This window comes from Hordeum vulgare, chromosome 6H (assembly GCF_904849725.1).
Source record: "Hordeum vulgare subsp. vulgare chromosome 6H, MorexV3_pseudomolecules_assembly, whole genome shotgun sequence".
Lineage (NCBI taxonomy): Eukaryota > Viridiplantae > Streptophyta > Magnoliopsida > Poales > Poaceae > Hordeum > Hordeum vulgare.
Genome location: NC_058523.1, coordinates 72,858,019 through 72,866,526, shown reverse-complemented (window position 1 = coordinate 72,866,526; position 8,508 = coordinate 72,858,019).

Sequence of the window (8,508 nt, the reverse complement as noted above, 5' to 3'; positions counted from 1 at the left end):
GTCTTATCTATGAGATGGGACGGATCCCGCGCACACCAAGGTAAGGGCGATCTGGTCGCTTTCTTTCATTACCGGAGTGATCGGGGACCCGCAGAGGGACAAGAAGGCATAACATTCGGCTCACCTCGCCACACGCCATGGATATTGTTGGGGATAATATCTGTTGATAACGCGCCCTAGTTGGGCCGGGTCACCAAATCTGGCGATTCATCTAAAATATGGTTCGGGCCTTGCCCTGGTGGATCGAAGGTTGTATGGCAGTTTACAACTTCCGGAAAGAGTCCATGACAGAGAAGCCTCCAAGCTTTGGAAAGGTGGCGACTTAGAGATCGTAAGAATCACGGTTTGTATAAAGAAAAGGACCCTTGTAAACCCTAGGGACTCGACCTGTATATAAAGGCGAGTCCCAGGGAAGAAGAGGGCAGGTTAGAAATCATCGAGTGCTAGGTCTGGCGAGTTACGCCCTCCTTGTAATCGAAACTCCATCAATACAACACAAAGTAGGACGTAGGCTTTTACCTCCTCACGAGGGGCTGAACCTGGGTAAATTGCCGTCTCACTCCCGTTCAACCCCTTTGAGTCGCCACCAAGGTGCGATGGCTCCAATACTAAGTTCTTTCACAAGGACATCTACCGTGACAAAACCACGACAGTTTGCGCCCACCGTGGGGCCTGCGCATGGTGGAGTTGAGTTCTTAAAGGGAGCCCTACCAGGGTTTGGGAGCTATGCGACGGGGCTCATGACTCGGAGACGCCGTGGGAAGTACTACATCAACAACTCGCTATGAGGGTCCAAGGCGGATTCGATCGAATCTGGTTACAGGGTCCCATTCGGCAAGATCAGCGTTTTCATCGGCATGTCTGGATCGCCCTTGCTTGAGCCGAACACCTCCTCCGACAACGTCGAGCTGGCCAGGTACGTTCGCCCGGTCGTGACACCAAGCCTAACCCGCATGGTCTTTGTTGGATTCACGTAGGGATCTGAGGAGCCAGAACACTCAGCGACCAGGAAACCACGCCGGTCAACACCGACGACGAATCGTCGATGGGCGATTCGGATTCAATCCAGTCTCTACATGGGGACTGCCTTGGGGGCTTGTCGCTGGCCATGGACCCCGAAGTTCTTGACCGAACTCGCCGTCAGATCGCCGTTTACATGGCTGGGGCGACTCAACCCTCGCCAAACCCGGGAGGCGGAGATAGAACCGGCGAGACGTCTAGAAGCCCGGCCGCTATCTTGGTAGAATTAGCAGCGGAAATTACAAGGCTCATGGCGACCCCCATCACACCGGAAACCAGGAGGCAGTAAACACGGAATTGACGAAACTAAGAGAAGCAGTGGCAAAGACTCAGCGGGATGCCGAGGTGGAGTCCGCCCGGATCGAGACCCGGCAAGCTCAAATCACCGCTGAAATAGCTCGCTTAAGTACTGACAACTGGCGGCTCGAAAGGCACCAACGCGCATCTGACGCCGTCCATCAGCGGAGGCACCAGGGTTGCCTGCCCCCTGATCTCAACCCAACCCGCCTGTTCGACACTCTGTGAACTCCCGGGACGGGAGCCGCCCCGGGGGAGGACCGGGCCAGCCGCCTAACCCGCCGGCCTAGCCAGTTGTGGATCGCGTCCCCCGATTCCGGACACCCCAAGGTCACTTTTCCAACCCGGTGGACAACATCCTTGCCGCAACTCGCCATTTGGAATCCCTTCCGATTCACGGCAACACTCCTGCTGAGATAGAGGCAAGGAACGTCATTGAGATGTTGAAGACGGCGGTGGTTCAAAATGCCCAGTTCTCACATAGCCTAGATAGGCTGCATTCCACTCCCCAGGCAAGCCGCACGAGGAGTCGGCTAGAGGACCAGCCCGCTGTAAACAGCGGACCACGGCTCATCCCCCAGGACAACTTGCCTGATCATCAAGACCCGCCAGGCCGGGATCATCCGGACATCCAAGTCGCCCCAGCCCCTCTTGTCGGGAGCGGTGGACGAGTGGGGGTGCCGTGCTTGGCCCCCGCCCTTCGCAACGAGCGAATGCCCAAGGATTTTAAAGGGCCAAGAAAGGTTCCTAACTACACTTCGGACCTTGAGCCGGCGTCGTGGGTCGAGAGTTATGAAATCGCCATGGACATGCTCGACGTAAATGAAGCAGTTTGCGCCAGATACTTGACAATGATGCTCGAAGGGACAGCGCGTACTTGGTTAAAAAACTTACCTCCCAACTCCATCCAGACTTGGGCTGAATTGAAAGAGAGCTTCATCAAAAACTTCCGAGGAACCTGCAAGCGTCCAATGACAATTGTCGATCTACAGCACTGCGTTCAACGCCCCGATGAGTCGGCCCACCACTGGTCACGGCGGGTCGCGGAAATCATTCACTCATCAAACGGTATTTCGACGGCTCAGGCTGTGCTGATCCTCGAACAGAATTGCCACTACGAACCTTTGGTGGAGAAGTTGGGGCGACTCAAACGAAAGGTCCAAGACATGGGGGAGCTAATGGACACCCTCACTAGGTACGCTGAGGCGGACGACACCAAAGATCCCGGCGAGGATGGCGGCAAGACTAACTCACCAAGAAAGGGCGAGTCATCTAAAAATCATACCCGATTCCAAGGACGGGCCCGCCATAATCAGGGAGCAAATAGCAAGAGAAGGCAGCAGGAAGAGTCTTCAGACTTAGTTGCCAACACGAACACCAATAATGGCAACCAGCGCCAGAAGAAGAGTAGGGGTTACAGTGGCAAAAAGCCGCGCAACTATAATGAGTTACTCAAAGGCCCCTGCCCGCACCACGCCATGGCAGATGGCCCGGCGACTCATTCCTGGGAGGACTGCTATGTGATGCGGGAGTTTCGGGCAGAGGCGATAAAAAAAGGGCAAAGCGGTGACCCGGACCAACGACACGAACAGTTCAGCGCGCCCAACCAACGTCAGAACCCCTTCGGCGGTTTCGCCGAACCGGGGGCTCAGGGGGGCTTGCAGCCGAGCAGCGGCCAGTGTCTGGTGCATCACCAGGGACGGTATAACCTGCCTGGATTTTTTCAGCAACGATCCCCACAGGGGGCTTCGTAGGGCCAGGATGATAATGGCGGCTGCCGCAACAATCCCAAGCAGTTAAGCAATGGGCAGTACCACATTTTCACCACCAATGCTTGCAGGCGTGATAAAAAGGTGAGTCACCGAGCGTACAGTGTGTCTGAGCCAGCACTCCCTAGATACCTCCACTGGTCCGAGCAGACCATATCATGGAGTAGGGAGGATCACCCGCCAAGAGTTTACAATCCCGGCGACTTAGCATTGGTCGTGGCTCCCCAAGTTGGGGGGTATACCTTGTCGAAAGTACTGATGGATGGTGGTAGCAGCATCAATATTTTGTATTTCGACACTTTCCAAAGGATGAACCTGTTGGAGAAAGATTTGATGCATTCAACCATGGTATTCCACGGAATCGTCCCAGTCAAATCGGCATACCCCATAGGCCGAGTCAGGCTCACATTTGCATTTGGAACAACATCTAATTACAGGAGTGATTCGCTGATTTTTGAGGTGATGAAATTAAAAAGCCCCTACCATGCGCTGTTTGGGCGGCCGGCTTACGCCCGGTTCATGGCCCGCCCATGCTATGTTTACCTTAAACTCAAGATGCCTGGTCCTAAAGGACCCATCACGGTTGATGGTGATAGAAGGATTACAAGAGAATGTGAAGAAGGGGACGCGGCTTACCCAGAAGTCGCCTGCGCTACGGAGGAGCTCAAATATCATCAGGCCAATGTCGATTTGTCTTATATGTCACCTTTAAAAAAGCCAACGACAGATGCTGAGCCGCCCCTCAAGTTCAAACCAACGGATGACACTAAAACGGTGGATTTCGTCCCTGGCGACTCAACCAAGCAGTTCACTATTGGGACGGGTCTGGATCCCAAATAGGAAAGCGCGCTCATCGAATTCATCCGTGAGAATCGGGACATCTTCGCATGGAAACCTTCTGACATGCCTGGTGTGCCGAGAGAATTCACTGAGCACCAACTTAATGTTGACCCAAAGGCAAAAACCATCCAGCAATATCTTCGTAGGTTTAACGAGGAACAACGCAAGGCAATCGGGGAGGAGGTTGCCCATCTCTTGGCCACCGGATACATCGTAGAGGTTTTCCACCCCAAATGATTGTCTAACCCGGTCTTGGTGCTCAAGAAGAATCTTACCTTTCGTATGTGCATTGATTACACGGACCTCAAGAGAGCTTGTCCAAAAGATCCTTTCGTTTTTCCCTGCATCGACCATATTATTGATTCGGTGGCGGGATGCGAACGTTTGTGCTTTTTGGACGCTTATTCTGGATATCACCAAATCAAGATGGCCAAGGAGGATCAAGAGAAAACAGCTTTTATAACCCTCTTTGGGGCTTTTTGCTATGTGTCCATGCCATTTGGACTCAAGAGTGTAGGGGCGACTTATCAGCGCTGCATCCAGAATTGCCTCCGTGGCCAAATTGGACGCAACGTCCACGCCTATGTCGATGACATTGTGATTAAAACCCGCCAGGGGGAGACGCTATTGGAAGATCTCAAGGAAACTTTTGATAATCTGCGGGTATATCAGATGAAGCTAAATCCCACCAAGTGTGTCTTTGGTTTTCCTGAGGGAAATTGTTGGGCTTCCTGGTGTCTGAGCGCGGCATCGAAGCTAACCCGGACAAAATTGAAGCGGTTACTTCCCTTGGGAAGCCAGCAAATGTTAACCAAGTCCAACGGATGGCGGGTCGCATTGCGGCCTTAAGTCGCTTCATAAGCCGCCTAGGAGAAAAGGTGATTCCCCTTTATCAATTGCTAAAGAAATCTGACCATTTTGTTTGGACTGATGAAGTTAATGAAGCTTTCGAAGCCTTGAAACGGCAACTGGTCAACCCGCCGGTCTTGGCCGCCCCGACTGAGAAAGAGCCCATGCTTTTATATATTGTGGCAAACTCCAAAGCAGTAAGTGTGGCAGTGGTCGTTGAAAGGAAGGAGGAAGGAAAGGAATACCCTGTGCATCGCCCGGTGTATTTTATCAGCGAAGTGCTAACTCTTTCCAATCAACGATACCCACATTGGCAGAAATTAGTGTATGGGGTGTTTATGGCAAGCCGGAAGTTTAAACATTATTTTCAAGAACATCCCATCACGGTGGTTACTTCCGCCCCCCTCGGGGACATCATCCAGAATCGGGAGGCAACGGGGCGGATTGCCAAGTGGGCAATTGAACTTGGGCCGCATCACGTATGGTACACCCCTCGCACGGCCATCAAATCTCAGGCCTTGGTTGATTTCGTCAATGATTGCACCAAGGTACAGGCCCCGGAAGACAGGCCTGATCTTACATACTGGACTATTTATTTTGACGGATCCAGACAGTTGGAAGGCTCGGGGGCTGGTGTGGTACGGGTATCTCCTCAAGGAGACAAATTCTGTTATGTCCTCCGACTCATGTTTCCATGCACCAACTATGCTGCAGAATACGAAGCTTTACTTCACGGCTTGCGACTCGCGGCTCTGACCTGACGTTTTGGCGACTCTGACCTGGTGGCTCAGCAGGTTTCAGGCACATGGGATTCTCGAGACCCCATGATGGCGGCTTACAGGAGGGCGTCCGATGTGGCGGGTCATTTCCATGGCTATCAGGTTGATCACATTGACCGGCGCCTTAACGAGGCGGCTGATGCCCTTTCGCATCTCTGTTCCCAGCGAAAGCCGGTTACCCCTAATGTTTTTCTGGATACCTTGCATAATCCTTCCGTAAGCTTGCCATCAGAGGAGGAGTTGGCGATACCAGATCCTGAGTCCCAGTTCGTGGCGGATCTCCACGTTACGCCGGATTGGGTTCTTCCATATCTGGCCTATCTCGCCCGAGGCGAGCTACCTACAGATGAAGTATTGGCCCGCCAAATTGTTCGGCGAAGCAAATCGATGGTGATCATCAACGGCGAATTATATAAGCCAAGTACCTCCAGGGTTTTTCAAAGATGTGTTTCCTCCAAAGAAGGTTGCATAATTCTAAATGACATTCATTCCGGAGATTGCGGGCATCACGCCGGGTCACGTTCCTTCGTTTCAAAGTCGTTTCGTCATGGTTTCTTTTGGTTGACGGCTCATGCAGATGCAAAAGAAATAGTTCGTCGATGCAATGGATGCCAGCGTTATGGGCGACAGGCTCATGTGCCAGCTCAAGAACTAAGGATGATTCCCATCACTTGGACTTTCGCGGCCTGGGGGTTAGACATGGTTGGCCCCTTTAAGATGTCATCCAACAATAAAACCCATTTGCTGGTGGCGGTTGATAAATTCACCAAGTGGGTTGAGGCAGAGCCTGTTGGAGCTTGCGATGCGGAGACGGCGGTCAAATTCTTGAAAAAATTGATCTTCCGGTTTGGATATCCGCACAGTATCATTACAGACAATGGCACTGATCTGTCTCAAGGGCGATGTAGGAGTTTTGCCATCGAGAGCACATCCGGTTTGACGTTTCTGCGGTTGCCCACCCACAATCCAATGGACAGGCGGAGCGGGCGAACCAGGAAGTTTTACGGGGAATCAAGCCCCGACTCATGGTTCCCTTGGAAAGAACCCCCGGGTGTTGAGTTGAGGAGGTGCCTTTGGTGCTATGGAGCATCCGGACAACCCCGAACCTATCCACGGGTTTTACCCCTTTCTTTCTGGTCTATGGAGCAGAAGTTGTTCTTCCCACTGACATAAGGCATGACTTGCCTAGAGTCGCCGCTTATGTGGAACAGGACAACGAACTGGCACATCAAGACTCTTTGGACGCCTTAGAGGAGGCGCGTGATTTGGCTGTAGCCCGATCGGCTATTTATCAGCAAGACTTACAGCGTTATCACAGCCGCCGGGTCAAGAGCCGAACCTTTCGGGAAGGCGACTTAGTGCTTCGGCTGATACAAGATCACGCTGGCATGCATAAGTTATCACCACCATGGGAAGGACCGTTCGTCGTCAGCAAAAATCTTCAGAATGGGTCTTACTATCTGGTGGATCTCCGCCCTAACCGGTCAACCACGGAGGCTGAGTCGACTCGCCCCTGGAATATTGCCCACTTGCGGCCTTATTACACTTGATCTCTTAAGCACTACATTTTGTAAGTTTTTCAATTTTTATAAAGCAATAAAATTAAACGCCTCCCGACTTGGGGGCTTCCTCTCACTTAGATCAGCTTTGCTAATCATTTGGCCGGCGAAAAATTACTGCATTACAAATGGTTATACTAGACTGTGTCTTCGCTGAATCGCCATATGGACCCATGAACTCTTGGCGAGTTATTCCGCTAATGGACCCTGAACTTGCTTTGGTTAAAACATGTCTGGTACCGGCAAGCGCCTCACATGGAAAATAAAGAAACCATTGGTTCATTGAACCCGCTTCACTGAAGCTTGACTTCTGCCCGATCAGCCGGTCTAAATACTTAGGGCTTTTGATACAAAAGTCTCCCTTGGGTGGCGCTTGAGCTTGTTTGACTTTCCCTATCCTGTCGTCACCTTATGAGCCGACGAAATTGTTACCTTGGGTGGCGCTTGAGCTTGTTTGACTCGCCCTATCCTGTCGCGACCTTATGAGCCGACGAAATTGTTACCTTGGGTGGCACTTGAGCTTGTTTGACTCGCCCTATCCTGTCGCGACCTTATGAGCCGACGAAATTGTTACCTTGGGTGGCGCTTGAGCTTGTTTGACTCGCCCTATCCTGTCGTGACCTTATGAGCCGACGAAATTGTTATTTTGGGTGGCGCTTGAGCTTGTTTAACTCGCCCTATCATGTCGCGACCTTATAAGCCGACGAAATTGCTATTTTTTACCTCCCTGGCACTGCCACACGGTCTTTCAGACTTTTTTCTGACTCGCCTCAAAATATCTTGGTGCGATTACTATTTGTTATCACCTATTACTCACAGAGATGGTTTGATATATGTTTTCAAGTTTAGAACAGGTTGATGATCAAAATCACTCTAGCCATGGCGGATCAAGCATCATAAAAACGCCTCAATGGCGGGTCAAGTATTATGATAAAAGCCTCAAACGGCGGATCAAGTATTTCAAAACACCTTAAAGGCGACATAAGGGTTTTTAAGATATCACAGAAACATTTTTGATTCCTAAAGAGACCTATTACAAGGCTCTCATGGCCAAATCAATGAGGTGTTATTCTGCTAATGCCCTTGGATCAACTTGCTGCGAGCTTTGGCCAACTTAAATTTGCAAGTCGCCCAGTACCCAGTTACATTTGGATAACGCGGGAAACTCATCTTCATCGGTCAGAACTGATGAGAGATCTGCGTCCAAGTCAAAAGGATTCTTGGGTCGACGCGGAGTTAAGCTGGTCGTCACAAAGGTTGGCGGGTTAACCTTCTTGTTTTTGTTGTCGTAGGCGGCTTGGTATTTTGATAAATCTAGGCTTGCAGCAAGCTGAGTCGCCGCCAAACGGGAGTCCTTGACGACACGTTGATAGTCCTCTTTAGCGAATTCTGACC